Here is a 20622-nt window from a genome sequence, read left to right as displayed (position 1 = left end):
AAAGTGTAAAATGTTAATTGTCTTCTTTAACAATGTTGACTGTAAGAATTAAAGAGCTTTGTAACCTTAATTCTATTTTTAATAAGTTTTCGAACTTCCTCAGTTAAAATTATTACGTACCAAACAGCAAACTTAAGGATCCGATTACTAAACTCTGAAAAGGGATATAAAAAGCTGTAGCACGATGTAGAACAAAAAATACTTACTTGTAACTACTAACAGTAAGAATGAGACTCTATATGCCTTACATAAAATTATTTCTAAAATATAATATTTTGTTTACGTTTGATCTGACCGCGGGACAGTCCAGCGTAGAGCAGTGCTGTGCGATCTCACTCGCTTCGCTCCGCCTCTCTCTCTCTCTCTCTCTCTCTCTCTCTCTCGCTCCTATGCCGACACTGGCGACACACGGTCGTGTACGGGGCGCTGAACTACACTTCATTGCGCCGCACAGTTGACATGAGTATGCCATACAGCTTAAACGCCGACAAGGGGACCGTGTGAACTTCCCTTCAGCGATTTGATTCGTGAATGAGATTTTCACTCTGCAGCGGAGTGTGCGCTGATATGAAACTTGCTAGCAGATTAAAACTGCGTGCCGGACCGAGACTCGAACTCGGGACCTTTGCCTTTCACGGGCAAGTGCTCTACCAACTCCGCTGCAGAGCGAAAATCTCATTCTGGAAACATCCCCCAGGCTGTGACTAAGCCATGTCTCCGCAATATCCTTTCTTTCAGGAGTGCTAGTGCTGCAAGGTTCGCAGGAGAGCTTCTGTAAAGTTTGGAAGGTAGGAGACGAGGTACTGTCAGAACTAAACCTGTGAGGACAGGGTGTGAGTCGTGATTGGTTAGCGAAAGGCAAAGATCCCGAGTTCGAGTCTCGGTCCGGCACACAGTTTTAATCTGCCAGGAAGTTTCTATTTGATTTATATTGACAGGTTGAGTAGGGTACTACTGGGATTTCAACACATGTAAACAGGAAGGTGCAACTGTCAATCGGTTTCACGAAAACTGAGTTTCAACATTTTGTACGCTTGCTTACATACTTCGTGTGGTCGCTTGTAACCAAAGATTCCGCAGCCGAGCGAGTATGCGCTTAGTTTCACAAACGTGAGTTCCTTTGATCGAAAATGGCCTCAGTACGCCTTTTTTTTCTTTCCCGCGCAATTATAACAACACATATGCTTACTACGCCGCGAAATTGCATGATGACGGAGAACCAATTACGGATGGCACTAACTTTGTTTTGCAATAGACACACTAAAAAAGCCATGCACTTGCAAAGATTCACCGTCTAATACAGTTGCTGTATGTCGGAGTTATTATTGTTTTCCTTGTTTCTGTGATCAGTATAATCCTGATTCGAGTAGTGTTCCATAGATTACACATTATAGTCGTCACCTAAGCAGATAAAACAATAGAAATACAACGACTATACCTATTTGATAGAAAGTTCTTCTGTAGCCTTTTTTTAAATTTCCAATCTCCTTATGAAAATTTTCTCCTCCTTTTTTAATAATACAGATTATAAAAACAGTAAATGAATCAGTCAATAATGAAACATTTGACAGTCATGATAATTACATGCAAATGAAAAAAAGGGTGTAAGTAGGGAGATTCGATGTATGAGCAATGGCGCTCTTGAAAGAAGTCGTCTGACCCGCTTGGCTGCAGACTCCTCGAGTACTAGTCACTATACAAAGTACACAAGCACGCCTAAAATCTTCAAACTCGATTTTTCTCGAAAACAGTCGAGAGTTGCGTCTTCCTGTTTACATACACTCCTGGAAATGGAAAAAAGAACACATTGACACCGGTGTGTCAGACCCACCATACTTGCTCTGGACACTGCGAGAGGGCTGTACAAGCAATGATCACACGCATGGCACAGCGGTCACACCAGGAACCGCGGTGTTGGCCGTCGAATGGCGCTAGCTGCGCAGCATTTGTGCACCGCCGCCGTCAGTGTCAGCCAGTTTGCCGTGGCATACGGAGCTCCATCGCAGTCTTTAACACTGGTAGCATGCCGCGACAGCGTGGACGTGAACCGTATGTGCAGTTGACGGACTTTGAGCGAGGGCGTATAGTGGGCATGCGGGAGGCCGGGTGGACGTACCGCCGAATTGCTCAACACGTGGGGCGTGAGGTCTCCACAGTACATCGATGTTGTCGCCAGTGGTCGGCGGAAGGTGCACGTGCCCGTCGACCTGGGACCGGACCGCAGCGACGCACGGATGCACGCCAAGACCGTAGGATCCTACGCAGTGCCGTAGGGGACCGCACCGCCACTTCCCAGCAAATTAGGGACACTGTTGCTCCTGGCGTATCGGCGAGGACCATTCGCAACCGTCTCCATGAAGCTGGGCTACGGTCCCGCACACCGTTAGGCCGTCTTCCGCTCACGCCCCAACATCGTGCAGCCCGCCTCCAGTGGTGTCGCGACAGGCGTGAATGGAGGGACGAATGGAGACTTGTCGTCTTCAGCGATGAGAGTCGCTTCTGCCTTGGTGCCAATGATGGTCGTATGCGTGTTTGGCGCCGTGCAGGTGAGCGCCACAATCAGGACTGCATACGACCGAGGCACACAGGGCCAACACCCGGCATCATGGTGTGGGGAGCGATCTCCTACACTGGCCGTACACCACTGGTGATCGTCGAGGGGACACTGAATAGTGCACGGTACATCCAAACCGTCATCGAACCCATCGTTCTACCATTCCTAGACCGGCAAGGGAACTTGCTGTTCCAACAGGACAATGCACGTCCGCATGTATCCCGTGCCACCCAACGTGCTCTAGAAGGTGTAAGTCAACTACCCTGGCCAGCAAGATCTCCGGATCTGTCCCCCATTGAGCATGTTTGGGATTGGATGAAGCGTCGTCTCACGCGGTCTGCACGTCCAGCACGAACGCTGGTCCAACTGAGGCGCCAGGTGGAAATGGCATGGCAAGCCGTTCCACAGGACTACATCCAGCATCTCTACGATCGTCTCCATGGCAGAATAGCAGCCTGCATTGCTGCGAAAGGTGGATATACACTGCACTAGTGCCGACATTGTGCATGCTCTGTTGCCTGTGTCTATGTGCCTGTGGTTCTGTCAGTGTGATCATCTGACCCCAGGAATGTGTCAATAAAGTTTCCCCTTCCTGGGACAATGAATTCACGGTGTTCTTATTTCAATTTCCAGGAGTGTATGTTGAAGTCCTAATCGTGTCCTAGATACACTTTTAAAATCAATCAAATCGGCGAGGGGAACTTCGTACGGTTCCCTTTGTGAGTGCTAATATCGCCACAGTCGAACAATCTAAAGACGTTGCTTCCTCCATTGTGGTTTCAGTGTGATGAGAACTGCCAGAGAGAAAGGGTTGCAAGTTTCCTGGTTCCTGGCGCCGTAAATATTTTCTTACGCAGATAAGTAGCAAAACTACAAATCTATATTCACTTTACGCCAACTGGATTTCGTGTCCAATCAGCAAGATGTGCTGAAGTTTTCGCCACGCTGAAGTCGCCCTCTCACGGAGCGTGAAAACGCATATCGACGTGGAGCTGCTGACGTTACGGCGTGGGATTCCAAGTTCCACGGCACTGCGAAGCGTAACGAATCTGGCATGTCAGACTTTTGCTCTGTGGAGAGGTACGTGGCCAATGAGATGCGTCATCCTTTCACGTCCCAAGCGGAATATAGGAGCCGCCATATTCCATATTCCACTGAATTAAACTAAGTGTTTGCTGGGTTTTATTTTGTCACAGAGTACGTCTTTTGAATGAAAGCCGTTTCGAAGCATCAGTAAATTGAGGACCTCTCGATATTGCGTCGTTATAGCTACTATTATTCATAATCAAAGGAAAGTACGCATCGGTAGGTGTTACGGCACAACGATGATTTATCAAAAGCGCGTCGTTTTGCTACAATTCGACAAAGTTAAACAGAAAATAATGGCAAATAATGGTGGAGTATACCATATATGGAGCACTGTTTTCCATATCGAAGTCATACTTTAATTGATAGCGTCGTGAACTGTCAAGAGAACAGTATGAGCTTTGTAGCCATCTGCTTCCAATTTTTTTCGCCTTTTTTTCCAAAGGATTCTAGGTCTTTCTTATTAATTTAATAGAATTATTACCTGCAGTAACTGATGATACTTTATAATTAATATATTTCCAACAATTTTTGTTGCAAAGGCCAACGACTGAAATGTTTCCATCACGCACAGCAATCGAAACTGCCAGTCAATGTTAGAAAGCTAACACAAGTTATATGCTAGAGGTTTCTGCTATTATGAAACTGTATTTAAAATATGTACACCTGTCACTTGGTTTTATAGTCTGCCTCATGTTTATAACTTGCTGGTAAATATCTTTTGCAGGACCGGTGAGCAGCTTCGAAAAAATCTGCTCTTCCATAATCTTGGTCTTGAAATATACGAGATGAAGCACATTTCCTCATAGTGATGGTACTCAACGAAGTGTCAACCGGGTGGGGGGGGGGCGATGCAGAAGGAGCAGTCCTCCCCCCCCCCCCAACTTAAAACTCATGCGGGGGGGGGGGCAGACACTCTTTCTGCCTTCCCCCCCAAATTCACTTGGAATTTTATTTGATCTATAGGGAGAGCCAGGGAATAAACTATACTTCCGTCAAGAAATATGGGATTGGTATTTTTGTTGACAACGATTATTTTTGCTTCTGACTGAAGCATCTTACAACACCCACTACATTCTGTCCTTTGCCCTTGTCCCATTTTTCAGTCTGTGACTCCTAATGGGAGACAGCCTCTGTATGCATATGTATCAAATCCCGCGTAGCATTTTCGAACAATAGTTGAGAGTGATCGGGCCTTCAGGGCCGGCTGTGTCGTATGGGCGATCTACCGAGTGGCCAGTGCGCCGCGTTTGGGGGGAGGAGCGCCAGACCCACTGCAAAAATCTTGACTGCGAAAAATTGATTTTGCTGCCCCTTTACGTTCTTAACAGTTATCGTCTGCACTTGCGTAATAACATACTGTCCAAAAGAAATATTGCCACCACCATCTTTACTTACTGTTCGGTTCCCCTTGAATCTAATTCCACAAGCGTTCGCCATCGTGCAACATTCATTAGATGAGTAGTGCCAAGCAAGATCGTAAGAGATGGAAAAGTCCCACCGTGGTATAACAAGCGAGTTAGAAAACTGCTACAGAAGCAAAGGGAACCTTACAGCAAACATAAACATAGACAAAGTCTTGCAGACAAACAAAAATTACACGAAGCAAAATATAGTGTGAGGAGGGCTATGCGAGAGGCGTTCAGCGAATTCAAAATTAAAGTTCTATGTACTGACTTGGCAGAAAATCCTAAGAAATTTTGGTCTTATGTCAAAAAGGTAGGTGGATCAAAACAAAATGTCCAGACATCCTGTGACCAAAATGGTACTGAAACAGAGGATGACAGACTAAAGGCCGAAATACTAAATGTCTTTTTCCAAAGCTGTTTCACAGAGGAAGGCTGCACTGTAGTTCCTTCTCTAGATTGTTGCACAGATGACAAAACGGTAGATATCGAAATAGATGACAGAGGGATAGAAAAACAATTAAAATCGCTCAAAAGAGGAAAGGCCGCTGGACCTAATGGGATACCAGTTCGATTTTACAAAGAGTAAGCGAAGGAACTTGTCCCCCATTCTTGCAGCGGTGTACCGTAGGTCTCTAGAAGAGCGCAGCGTTCCAAAAGATTCGAAAAGGACACAGGTCATCCCCGTTCTCAAGAAGGGACGTCGAACAAGTGTGCAAAACTATAGACCTATATCTCTAACGTCGATGAGTTGTAGAATTTTGGAACACGTATTATGTTAGAGTGTAATGACTTTTCTGGAGACTAGAAATCTACTCTGTAGGAATCAGCATGGGTTTCGAAAAAGACGGTCGTGTGAAACCCATCTCGTGCTATTCGTCCACGAGACTCAGAGGGCCATAGACACGGGTTCCCAGGTAGATGCCGTGTTTCTTGACTTCCACAAGACGTTTGATACATTTCCTCACAGTCGTTTGATGAACAAAGTAAGAGCATATGGACTGTCAGACCAATTGTCTGATTGGATCCTAGATAACAGAACGTAGCATGTCATTCTCAATGGAGAGAAGTCTTCCGAAGTAAGAGTGACTTCAGGTGTGCCGGAGGGGAGTGTCGTAGGACCGTTGCTATACACAATATATAAAATTACCTTGTGTATAACATCGGAAGTTCCCTGAGGCTTTTTGCGGATGATGCTGCAGAATATCAAGAGATTGTAACAATGGAAAATTGTACTGAAATGCAGGAGGATCTGCAACGAATTGACGCATGGTGCTGGGGATGGCAATTGAATCTCAATATAGACAGGTGTAATGTGCTGCGAATACATAGAAAGATAGATCCCTTATCATTTATTAGCTACAATATAGCAGGTCAGCAACAGGAGGCAGTTAATTGCATAAATTATCTGGGAGTAGGCATTAGGAGTGATTTAAAATGGAATGACCATATAAAAGTAATCGTCGGTAAAGCAGATGCCAGACTGAGATTCATTGGAAGAATCCTAAGGAAATGCAGTCCGAAAACAAAGGAAGTAGGTTACAATACACTTATTCGCCCACTGCTTGAATACTGCTCACTGGTGTGGAATCTGTACCAGATAGGATTGATAGAAGAGATAAAGAAGATCCAACGGAGAGCAGCGCGCTTCGTTGCAGGATCATTTAGTAATCCCGAAAGCGTTACGGAGATGATAGATAATCTCCAGTGGAAGACTCTGCAAGTGAGACGCTCAGTATCTCGGTACGGGTTTTTGCTGAAATTTCGAGAACATACCTCCATCGAGGAGTCAAGTAGTATATTGCTCCCTCCTACGTATATCTCGTGAAGAGACCATCAGGATAAAATCAGAGAGATTAGAGCCCACACAGAGGCATACCGACAATCTTTCTTTCCACGAACAATACGAGAATGGAATAGAAGGGAGAACCCATAGAGGTACTCAAGGTTCCCTCCGCCACACACCGTCAGGTGGCTTGCGGAGTGTGGATGTAGATGTAGATGTAGATCTGCAAGTGACGCAAAAATCTTCGTTGATGAACGTAAATGTAATTATATTCCCCCAGTTCTCAGTGAAACTTCTATGGGAGAGGGTGGGGGGAGCTATGGCGTATCCGAAAGTATTTGCAAAAAGTTGTAAGTTATTTCCGACGCAGTGGAAATGCTTTTCAGTTAAAGGGGGCAACAAATTTCAATGCAAAAGCGACAAAACAGTTCTAACAGGATCTATACTGTAATACTCAGAATTCGCTTGACTATCGGTATTAGTGACAAACAGTTCAGCTCCAAGGGTTCAAGGAGGAAAAAGCGAAGAAACGTAGCAGAAATAATTGTCAACGGTCGATGAATAAGCATTCACTACCATTGCAACAAAGCACGTATAGGTTCAATCAACAAACGTGTCGCTGATCACTATGTAACAATATAAGTTAAACTCATACAAAAAGACGCAAACTACGTATACATAACATAAAATCGAGAACTAAGAAGGAATAATACTTGTAAGTTACAAGAAAACTATTATTTGGACTCATGGGTTTGAGCTAGGTATAGTACTGCAAGAAAATCTCACGATAACTCGTTTTAGCTTGTCCTGAAATTAGGCATCGTGACAGTGTACTCAGATCATCCTTTTATTCCACGGCAACAGGAAGTCCATTGCTGTTGCAGGATCAGAAAAGTGGGACATATGTCCGGATACATTACTGTATAGCAGCTTGTTACGTATTTCATAGTTAATGACAAGCATTACACTTACATTTCAGTATGAAAATTTTAATTAATATGACTGGTTCCAAATATCCCCTGTTTACTACTCTTAGGAATACATGACACATTCATGATTAGACACATGCTGCTTTGTTTGGGGGCCGCATTTCTCATAGTCAACCCTGCGATTGTAGTTAAGCAGTGCACTCAATCAGTCGTGGCAACTATTGCTTAGATAATGTCTTCCATGCTAGAAACAGCCTTCAGTTCACTTAGACATTATAGATAATTTTATCCTGAAGTTTAGTACACACTGATTTATTAAACAGACTCATTATTGAAATTCTTTATCCCTGGCTCATAAACGCAGTATTATTGTTGTGGATTGTTTCTGGAAAACTCTTTCTCGCCTTGCTACACAAAAGAGTCGAAGCGGAAACCGAATTTTCAGTCATAAGGGTCACTGTTTCATATAAATGGGGCAAATATACATCCTTTTCTGAAATTAGTTTGTTTGGAAAAAAGTTTTATTATTTGCCCACAAAAATTAAGAAAATACTGTTTTTGGATTTTTTCTTTTCACTAAGCAACGTTTCTCACGTGACTTCATAAAAAATTTGATATATTATAGTCGAACATTCGTGCCTGGCAATGAAGTGGCTGCCTTTTCGTTGTCAGTCGTAGTTTTTACGATGTTTATAAATGAAGTACCATAACTCGCTGAACGTAATTTAATTTGCAGTGAAGAATGATCCCACTGGCTATTTCGCTTTTTGTGCGCTTTAGGTTATGTATTGCAGCGTACTAACTGAAGCTAACGTACAGAAGTGATTTATTATCGTGGTAGGAAAGCTGTATCTTTCTAGTAAAGGGGTTGTATGTTTTGGTGATACGCCGCACATGATAAGTTTCTGCACATCATGCAGAGTGCAGAGTGATTTACTACACACAAACAGTTCAAGGTACTGAAACAAGGTTTTCAGCAAATAATAGTGTGCAAAAAGATAAGTAGTTTTCTGTACAATAAATACTGAGAGGTTTTTGTCTACCATAACGTGGAAGTATATTAATGCCATTCGTTAGCTTTATGAAAGGAAAAGTGCAGTGCTATAATTCAGATCAATGTTTACAACAAAACGTCGCAAAAACAGCAGCAAGTAAAAATATACAGTCGCTTATGGCAATAAGTTTTAATATACCGCAGGTGCAGCTTCATTCTTGCCTGTTATACAGTCACTGAGAAAAGCATTCGTACACAGAAAAAGAGATTTGAGTTTTCTGTGATTCGTATTAGTTTCATCACAAATATTGCTTGTAACGGTACAAACATTGTTCAATTTACTTAAATTGATTTAACATCTGAAAGGTGAATGTTAAATAAACACAAAGACACAGTGGTTTACTCGTCAGTTCATCATTGAACAAATATGGTAGTACACATTATACGATTATATCGTATTTACAGCTGAAAATATTTTACTTACCAATTGAGATTCCTTCTAATAAATCATCAGTCGCAATCGTTTTGGCATGAATTGTGCAAGTTTGTTTGTTATGTTTTATGCTAATGTTCTTCCCTTTACACTGCAGTATTTCGTTAAGGTCTGATTTGTACCTTTTGTAATTCACTATACAGATGTTTAGTCATGTTTACAGTGATCCTCTTACTTGCGACACATACAATTAGTGACTTATAGAGTCATTTTTAAATTTCAGTATCTAATTTTTCGTTCCCTTTTTGTGTGTACATAAATCCATGGGTCATGGCTGATACTTATATACAAATATTACTATTATTTTAGTTGTGGTACTGCACTGCTGTTGTTGTGGTCTTCAGTCCAGAGACTGGTTTGATGCGGCTCTCCATGCTGCTCTATACTGTGCAGGTTTCTTCATCTCCCAGTAACTACCGTAACCTAAATCCTTCTGAATCTGCTTAGTGTATTTATCTCTTGGTCTCCCTCTACGATTTTTACCCTCCACGCTGCCCTCCAATACTAAATTGGTGATCCCTTGATGCCTCAGAACATGTCCTACCAACCCATCTCTTCTTCAAGTTGTGCACAAACTCCTCTTTTCCCCAATTCTGTTCAATACCTCCTCATTAGTTATGTGATCTACCCATCTAATCTTCAGCATTCTTCTGTAGCACCACATTTCGAAAGCTTCTATTCTCTTCTTGTCCAAACTATTTATCGTCCATGTTTCACTTCCATACATGGCTACACTCCACACAAATACTTTCAGAAACGACTTCCTTACATTTAAATCTATACCCGATGTTAACAAATTTCTCTTCGTCAGAAACGCTTTCCTTGCCATTGCCAGTCTACATTTTATATCCTCCCTACTTCGGCCATTGTATGTCATTTTGCTCCCCAAATAGCAAAACTCCTTCACCACCACTTTAAGTGTCTCATTTCCTTATCTAATTCCCTCAGCATCACCCGACTTAATTCGACTATATTCCATTATCCTCGTTTTGCTTTTGTTGATGTTCATCTTATATCCTTCTTTCATGACACTGTCCATTCCGTTCTGTCTCTGACAAAATTACAATGTCATCGGCGAACCTCATAGTTTTTATTTTTTATTTACTGCACAATGTCACAGAAATCTATCAAGAAATTATTTGGAGGTGGTAGTAGCACTAAAAAAATCTTTTATCGTTTGTATGAGCGTTACTCATGGCAATAGACATTCTCAGTCTGATAGTAGTAATACTAGTCGAAGATAACTTATAAGGAAGCACAAACGTTGATACTGATAAACTAAGTATTTTATGGTCAACTATGAGTGTTTCTTCATGTGCTTGTGCTATTGTACTATGTGCTCACCATTAACATACTTTACTTGTTGAAAGCCATTTGCACGTTTTTATCTTTAACGATTTCAGGTAGAGGCGATGGACATAAAAGTTGTGGCATAGGACGGTCAAAACACACAGATACCCCATTCTCACATGAAAACACAATGGTCTCTAATTCAAGTATACCTGTTTGTGAAACAAAATTTGACCTACCAGGGAAGCATATACTTCCACGAAGGAATGGATGATCTTGTAAATCTGAATATTTATCAGTGGCTACATTACGAACAAAAGAGTGGGGCAGTGTTTTCTGCTATGATTGTATTCGGTCCATCCACTTAGCGGACAATGGAAGACACAGAAAGAGACGGCATTTCTTAAAGAAGGTTTCTCTAACTGAAGAAAGCTACGGAAAAGTTCAAGATACACGAGAAGAGTCTCTTCCATCAGGAGTCTCTCGCAGTTATTCAGAAACGTGAAAACAGCGCACCTATGATTGTCCAAGTCGTACGACATCTGCTGACCGATCAGGAGAAAGCTACAAGCGCTTTACTAGTAATTATCAGTTCTCTCGTGTTTCTGAGTCGAAAAGGAAACGCAATGAAGGGTCAAGAAACGGTCTCTGGGAACCTCATCATGGGAGGAAGAATGATGTGCCAGAACTGAAGACGTGGCTGAAATGCCGTGGCACTGGATTGGCGCCAGCGATACCAAACGAAATATTGGAAATTTTGGCTCACATGACTCAGCGAGGAATTGTGCAACAAATAAAAAATTCCCCATTTTACAAAATCGAAATTATGACAATTTTAGCGATGGATGTGGCTGCCCAGGGAAAGTTCAATCTTGTGTACGTTACGTTGACCCTGAGACAGTCGAAATAAAAGAACGTCTATCTGGTTTTTTACAGTCCGCTGGGCTTCAAGGCGCAAACGCTGGCAACTACCATTAAAGACATCCTTCTAAGATTGTCACTAGAAACTGAGTTTCCACGCGCCCACTGTTTCGATGGTGCGTCTACTGTGTCTGGAGGGGAACAAGGATGTGAAGGAAATCCTTCTTCGAGACCAGCCAAAGACTTGTTACATCCACTGCAGCAATCATTGTCTGGACCTGGCTCTACAGGAAGTTTCAAGAACCTGTGAGCCATTGTGCAATGTACTGGTAACTGTGAAAGACGTCTCACAAATAATTCTAGAATCCACAAAAAAGAAAAAAAAACGTGTATGCAGATGTTGGTTGCCATCTGGTCTCGATGAGACGAATCCAAACCCAAAAACTAAACGACTGATTCCAATGTATCCCACCTGATGGACTGTAAGAGGAAAATCTTTGACACGTTTCAGGGAGAACTATGAGCGGGTTCAGAAAACGGTGACGAAAATATTGAATGTGCCTAGGTCAGTTAAAGATGAAAGAGGGTCAATCGTGTCACGCGAAGCGGCTCGAAAAGCTTGAAACTATTTTTTATATAACAGTAGCAACTGAAGTGATTGGACTGTGTGAGGAACTTGCAGATCCCTACAGAATCCAAATTTTAATGAAGTCGTAATGAAACATTCTGTAGAGGTTGTAAAAGTAGCTCTTGCAAATCTTAAGACTGTGGAAGCATCCGATATGCTGTTAGGGAAATCCAAAGATTAGTCTAAAAAAATGGTTCATGCTTCGGGCATGGATGTGTGTGATGTCCTTAGGTTAGTTAGGTTTAAATAGTTCTAAGTTCTAGGGGACTGATGACTACTTATGTTAAGTCCCATAGTGCTCAGAGCCATTTGACAGTTCCAGTATCGTCAACGTCTTCTGAGAGGTCATTCAGCGCCTTGAGTTGACTTAAAACTTGCCTCAGATCAGCAAGGATTCAGTCGAGACTCACCCATCTACTCCTCCTCCATGTTCATCAAGACAGAGCTGGAAAAATTAGTCTTATGGGTGTCATGAAAGAGTTTTTTCCCGAACTGTCGAAAGGAAAACTACATTTGGAAATTGTTCGTAAAATTTTTTAGTCTAAATAAAAGCAAAATAAATACCTTCCTCTTTTTCAAACAAATTATGTTTTTCATTTCTTTTCATTAAGATGTGATGCATAGTGTTTGTAAAATACTAATAATAACAAAAGGTTTCTCTCTGGCTGATTGAAATTTCAGTCTACAGTAAATATGCACTTTTTCGTAAATAGCCTCAAAACAAAGTAGGATCAATGCATTCCCAAATAAATGACGTCTTTTTAAAAAATTAAGACAACGAAATTGTTTAGAAGAGCATGACCTATATAAATGGGTTTTGATTAACATTAATGAGTTGTTTCTCTCTGTAGAACAACATAGTACTGATTACCTAACAAACCTTCCCACACTATCGGTATGCATGTATTCTTAACGGTTTTACTGAAAGACGAAATCAGTAAATGGGTTTGCTTGCGCTCCCTGTAAGAAAATAGTTAGTACGCCATTGATAGTAGTCAATGCAACATCGAGATTATGCATGCACAAACCGACATTGCCCTGCTTTAACTGTATTCAATTTAAAACCGAAAATGTGACGAAGATTTAATTGAGTTAACGAGTAATTTCTACTAGTACGTATGTCAGGTCGTTGTATAGCTTCCGTTTTTTCTATACAATCGCCAACAGAGTTAGCGCCGCTATTTTACGTGCGTCCACTGTGATAAAGAAACTGTGTGACTTACGCGCGAGATGCAGCAGGGCACGGCAGCTGGAGAACGTTGAGGTCTCAATTCACGACGAGGAGCACATTCCGTGAGATGTATCAGGTCGTTTCAGAGTGTGCAGCAACCACGACAGGTACCACGTCTGGCCGGCATCGCGATGGAGAACACGTCCAGTGTGAGGAAATGAATCTAAGTGGTAGTGTGACGCTCTACAGTCTGCTCTTGAAAACGCTGCTGTTGATTTCCGATTCTATTTTACAACATCCATTTCTGCTTCAGAATACCTCAGTATCTTCCATCCAGTCCTAATCGACTAATGGAGAAGAAATGCTTCTTTCATTTGTGTCGGTTCTACGGCTGTTCGTTACCCAAATCTCCACTTCTTCACCGCTTCCCACGTGCTATCGACACTCCCAGCTACACCTGGCCACTGTCATTTTCCGTCTTCCGTCCAAGTTCTCTCCCTACATTTATCTCCCCTCTTTGAACTACCATCAACTTTCCACGTCTCCGTTTGGTGACCTCGGAATTGTTAATAACTTTCTTTTAGGATTGCTGTTTATTTGTTCACCGAGTCCTAGGGTATAGTCTTTTATTAATAATCAAAACGTCTCAGGTTCGTGCCCAACCACTCCTCAAAATCTGAATAAAAATCATGAGATGAGGCAAGCGAAGCTTTCCGGTGTATGGAGTGACATTCGTTCTACAAATGGTCTTTGAGAGAAGGCGGAGAAGCCGACAGCAATTCAGGGAACTCTCTTGCACTTGGGGTGGGAAACTGATCCTATAAGAAGAAAGAATCAACAATGTTCAACGGCGTGCGGCTGCAGAAGGCAATGGAAACCACTGCGTTAAAGACACATACGGTGTATCCTTAGGAAATGTGACCTGTAATTGAAAAAGTGACATGATAATCTCTCCACTGGTAAAAGATTCCGAACTAGTCCATTATTCGGACCTCCGGGAGGGACTGTCAAAGTAGAGGTGACCATGAGAGAAAGAATGAATAACCGAAGACGGGATAACATTCTACGAGGCGGAGCGTGTAATGTCAGAAGTTTGACTGTGGTAAGGACGCTAGGAAATCAGAGAAGGGAAATGCATCAGCTCATTTTAGATGTGGTGAAAGTCAATGAAGTGAAATACAAAGATGAAAAGGATTTATTATCAGATGAATACATGGTAATATAAACAGAAGCAGGAAATGCTGTAAAGAGAATAGCATTCGTCCTGAACAAGAAGGTAGGGTGGAAAGTAAATTATTGTAAACAGTTCAGTGATGGAACTATTCTCATCACAACCGACAGTACAACAACGTCAACAAGAATTTTTCGGCTATACTTCCCAGTGTCACAAGCAGAGGATGAGCAGATAGGATACTGAATGGGTAATTTATTATGTAACGGGAGAAGAAAACCTAATAATCATGGGGGAGTGGAAGACTGTACTGGAATAGAAGAACGATTTACGCAACAATGTGGGCTCGGTAGTACGAATGTGACAGAAGAAAATCTCAGGTACCAATAGCAAATACGCTGTTCAAAATCACAAGAGGAGTTATACTTAGAAACGGCCTTGAGTCACTGGACTATTTCAGCTGGATTACAACATGGCGAGACAGAGTTCCGAAATCAGATAGTGCACTGTAATATGGGTCCACGAACTAATAATCTCAGGTCACAATTTATTAATGATGAGGAATAGGATGAAGTTGAAGGGAATGGTCCGGAAGTATCAATGTGGAAGGAAGCAGGACACTGAACTACTGAGGGATGATGATGTGCAGTCGAAGATCTCTGAGACGTCAGAGACTACGATAGTGAGTGAATACGTATTACAACAAGAAGTGAAATTAAAGAGGAATGGCCATATCTACAAGAAGCAGTCACAGATATTGCACAGAAAGATGAAGGTACAAGGAAGGCAACTACGAGGAAACCTTGGGTAACATAGGATATACTTCGATTGATCAACAGACGAAGGGAGTTCAAAAATTCTCAGAAACTCAGCAATATAAATCCTTTAGGAAGTGGAGAGAGGGTTAAACAAAATGACTTCAAGAAAAATGTGAAGAAATCGAAGAAGAAACGGTAATCGGATGGATAGGTTTAGCATTCAGGAAAGTCCAGACAGCCTTCTATAAAACTGAAATATCCGGCCGTTGTGGCCGAGCGGTTCTAGGCACTTCAGTCTGGAACCGCGCGACCGCTACGGTCGCAGATTCGAATACTGCCTCGGGAATGGACGTGTGTGATTTCCTTAGGTTAGTTAGGTTTAAGCAGTTCGAAGTTCTAGGGAACTGACGACCTCAGTGCTCAGAGCCATTTTTTAAAACTCAAATCAAAGGTGTCAACAATAAGAATTTAAGAACCTTCAACATCGCAGCGCGTCAGCAATCGTTGGTTAATATATTAAACAACTAAAAACCCGCCTCTATTGCGATGATGATGATGATGATATTAGTGTTTAACGTCCCGTCGACAACGAGGTCATTAGAAACGGAGCGCAAGCTCGGGTGAGGGAAGGATGGGGAAGGAAATCGGCCGTGCCCTTTCAAGGGAACCATCCCGGCATTTGCCTGAAGCGATTTAGGGAAATCACGGAAAACCTAAATCAGGATGGCCGGAGACGGGATTGAACCGTCGTCCTCCCGAATGCGAGTCCAGTGTGCTAACCACTGCGCCACCTCACTCGGTCACTCTATTGCGAAAAAAGCACCTAGTGTTAAGTGTTAACCCAGGTTTCGGCGTAGATAACTTCACCTTCTTCAGAACCACAATAAAACCCACAGTGCCTAAGAAGACCTTTGTCAATGATTAAAAGAACACCATAGCTATACATTTATAAACGAAAAAGAAAAGGAAAACACAAACAGTACATATGTACAAATTCAAAACCACTACTTAACTTAATGGTGTACGCTCCACCTCACACCGGCCTATGTTCGATGGGCCATGACCCGCCATAACCTGCTGCTACAAACGGTCGCTCACTTACAAGCCTGACCCGCTATCTATGCACATGCGCAAGGCAAGGGAAGTTACTTGAATGCACGTGTGCATACGAATACGAGAAAGTTTATACATGGGTCGGGGCTAAATAGCCCATATGTCCCCAACCGTGGATCAACGTATATCAAAAAATCAAATGGATAGAACATGAGACGAGCTAAATAGGAGATGAAACCTAAAAATAACCGCACACGTTTGCATGGAAAGAATACACTGAAGACCTCTATGAGGAGGAGGAAATGTCTGAGACATGATAGAAGAAGAATAGGAGTCGGTATGGAAGATGTAGGTGATCCAGTACTAGAGTAAAAGTTGAATAGAGCTTTGAAAGACTTACGATCAAATAAGGTGGAGGGCATAGATACCGCTATGTAAAAAAATTAAAAGAATACGCGCGACGACAGTGGTGTGTGATACACACACTCTCATCGTAAACGTTTTTTTAATGTTACTTGCCAACACTATTGGCGATACTTAACATACATAAACTGCATAACAGCAATATAAATATTTCTTATCTATGATACTGCGAAAGAGTGATTTAATGTACGACTTGACTTGAGGGTAAGTGCATTAACTGACCTCACGATTGAAGTAGGTCAAGCAACTTGTAGCACATAATAAATGGTAAAGTGATTTATTTTGTAGGCACCCATTTATAGTAATGTTTTAATGTGAACAGGTGAATGTGTAGATGAGGCTGGTTGCACCGAAATCGGTCATGCTGCAGTAAAATAAAAAGTGAATATCTAATTGCATTCTGACACAAGAGGTTTCTCGTTCAGCTTGTCATACGAATGTGTTCCCGCGGTTCCAACGACGGAAAGTTTAAGTAGTTATGGATCAGTTTTCAGTATCTTGCAGGACATTTTGAACATGACAAACGCCACGGCCCGCTGAGCTCCTCGTCTGATGGCTCCCATTTTAAAATTCACTGACGCGAGGCAGCAGCGGAAATGTTGCTGCTGTGTCAGGACAACCCAGATGACTTATTTAACATAAGCTTCCTATTCTTTTTGACAAAAACCAGCTCAGTCGCTGCCTCTGATTTGTTAGTAACTATCATCTAGAACTGATGTTCATGCTATTCTCTGCAACGATTTGGAGCACAGAATTGTATGGTAGTGAAACATGGACTGTGGGAAAATGGGAACAGCAGAGAATCGAAGACTTTGAGATGTGGCACTTCAGAAGGACGTTGAGAATTAGATGGACTGATAAGGTAAGGAATAAAGGAATGAGGTGGTCCTCCGCAGAACTGGCGAGGAAAGGAATGGGTGGAAAATACTGACAAGAAGAAGGGACAGGATAATAGGACGTCTGTTAAGACGTCAGGTAGTAACTTCCATGGTCCTAGAGGGGCAGTAGAGGTAAAAACAGCAGAGGAAGGCAGAGATTGGAATACATCCAGCAAATAATTGAGAAAGTAGGTTGCAAGTGTTACTCTTAGATGAAGAAGTTGGCACAGGAGAGGGAATCGTGGCGGGCGGTATCAAATCAGTCAGAAGGCTGATGACCATGTGCGACATTGGAAAAAATGACATCATCCAGTGCACCTGTTACTATGTTAGAGCTCTCTGTACTCACTAAAGCCAGTAGGCCAAGCCGATGGCAGCACCTGAAAGCCCTCTTATCTGTGACTTCCTGGAGACACTTTCACAGCAGGAGAAACCTGTAGAGAACAGTCATGCCAGCGTTTCCATTTCAAATCACGAGATACCCATATTGTAAAACTGAGGTATCACAATAAATGTTGTCTCTTTCCTCTTCTATTTTTACATGTTCTACTAATAGCTAACTGGTCATGTTTGAGGTACATATGTGCTCTCTGACCTGAGTTCACTACCCTGTGCAATGTGTATGAGTGGGCTTAATCATGAACTTTGGCTCATATACATCGATCAACTACAGGGTGGCACACAAAATGTGTTACTAATTGTTTCTTTCACAATTTACGACCCACATTAGATATCCCGCTGGGATCTCTACAACAGTACCAGCAGAGCCTGGAAAAACAAATGAGTTATGAAATGACGTGTAATTTACGATACTGCCGCTAGGAGACTAGTAAGCAGCAATGGCTGACAATGGAAGACTGACGGCACAGCAACAATCGGCAATTGTGTTACTTTTTCATGAAACGAAAAGTCTTGTTGTGACTCAGAGGCGTCTTCGACAACAGTTTAACACACGATGGGTCCCTTGCAAGAAGACCATCCACAGGTTGTATGATACATTTGTACAGGAAGGAACAGTATTGGAAGTGAAGCGACATCGGCCTAAGCCTGTTTGTTCACCGGAGAATATTGAAGCGGTACGAGTTGCCGTACAGAGAAGTCCCGGGAAATCGTGTAGAAAGGCAGCAGTGCAACTGGGAATATCCAGATGCTCCGTTCAACGCATTCTTAAAAGTGACCTCCATATGTACCCATACAAGATGACCTGTGCACAGAAGCTCACTGAAGAACACAAGCAGCAGAGACTACTGTTTGCTCAGTGGGCAGAGCATAGGGAAGAAACTCTCAACAACGTTTGGTTTTCAGACGAGGCGCATTTTCATTTAGATAGTGTGGTTAACAAACAAAATGTATGCGTTTGGGCCACTGAAAACCCACAAGTGCTTCATGAACGACAACATTATGCTCCGAGGATTACAGCGTGGGCAGCAATTTCCAGTCACGGACTTATTGGACCCTTTTTCTTTGAAGAAACTGTGAACAACGAGCGTTATTTGAGCATGCTTCACAATAGCTTCATTCCACAGCTTCTTGCTACTTCCTTGCCCTTCAACATGCAGTGGTTCATGGAAGATGGAGCATGGGCACATGCTGCAAACACTGTGTTGGAGTTTTTACACGAGCATTTCGACATGCGGATCATTTCACTCAGGTTTCCAGGCCACTTCAATGACGGACAAAATTGGCCCCCCAATAGTCCAGACCTCAATCCATTTGACTTTTTTCTTTGGGGGTACCTAAAGGAAAAATTTTTCCGAAACGTCCATGTGATTTAATGGAGCTCAGAAGACTTATTCTTCAAGCTTACAGTGAAATTACGGAAGACATGTGCCGTAGGTTAATCACTAACTTCAGAGTTTGTTTGAAGGAAGTTAGGAAATGAAATGGTGGACATATTAAGCATGTGCTGAGTTAGAACAAATCTCCATGAACGGCTCTTCATTGTAGTATATGTTCCTTTCAGATTGTATTGACAATAAAGTTTATATTCAAAAGCAAAATGGTAACACATTTCATGCGCCACCCTGTATTTGCAGAAACACTGAACTTAATCAATTTCTCTGTTTCAGTCTATGAAAAAAAAACTTGTTAGGTCATCATCCTAACGGTTTCGGTCAGCAATGACGATCGTCGGAGCTGTTTTAAAAACGTGTGGAGCATAGTAGCATAGTTAAAAGATAATGTTAAGGCTCCGTTATACTTGGACACGTTTTTAAAACAGATCTGTAGAGAGTCATTGCTGTCCGAAACCGGTAGTCTGGGGACCTAACGAATTTGTGATTATATACGGAATTAAAGAAATTTATTCTACTCGTACGTTTTCTGGATCACTGTTCGATTCGCGACCCTGTCGCAAGTTGTGAGCACTTCACTTAAAGTAGGTACATATCACTGACCAAAGGCGAAGCTCATATGTAATTTCACAAACATTTACATATCGAAGTAAAACAGAGTGAATGGATTTAGAACTTCCATTCTAGCATCGACTATATTAATAAAAGCCTAGAAACGAATTCAGTTCATACCAAGCCTACAAGAATTTCTGGATGTGTGAGATTTTACAGCGAATAATTTAAATAAAATAGTTGCGCAACGGATCCATCTGCGATTCTGACTTGCACCACCTGTGTCACCATGCTGTGATGCCGGCCGGTGTGGCCGTGCGGTTAAAGGCGCTTCAGTCTGGAACCGCGTGACCGCTACGGTCGCAGGTTCGAATCCTGCCTCGGGCATGGATGTGTGTGATGTCCTTAGGTTCGTTAGGTTTAATTAGTTCTAAGTTCTAGGCGACTGATGACCTCAGAAGTTAAGTCGCATAGTGCTCAGAGCCATTTGAACCACCATGCTGTGATGTGCTTACCCGACAGGTAATGAAGAGGAGGAACGATGGGAATCCGGTCGAAGTTAGATCAGAAACTGGCGCTTCCTGTTCATAAGCACATATTCAAAGAAAAGTAAGTTAATATTGTTCTGGAAACCACAGCTAAAATAAGTACAACGAAAATCAATAACATGTGGTCAGAAACTGGCAGCTCACATTAATCCAACACACACATGTTCATTGACCTGTTTCGACATCTGTGTTCAGTGAAAGTCCTCAGATGCAATACAACAACGACATAAAACAAATTTCATACGTGT

The sequence above is a fragment of the Schistocerca serialis genome, chromosome 1 (assembly GCF_023864345.2).
Source record: "Schistocerca serialis cubense isolate TAMUIC-IGC-003099 chromosome 1, iqSchSeri2.2, whole genome shotgun sequence".
In the NCBI taxonomy this organism is placed as follows: domain Eukaryota; kingdom Metazoa; phylum Arthropoda; class Insecta; order Orthoptera; family Acrididae; genus Schistocerca; species Schistocerca serialis.
This window is presented reverse-complemented; position numbering follows the sequence as displayed.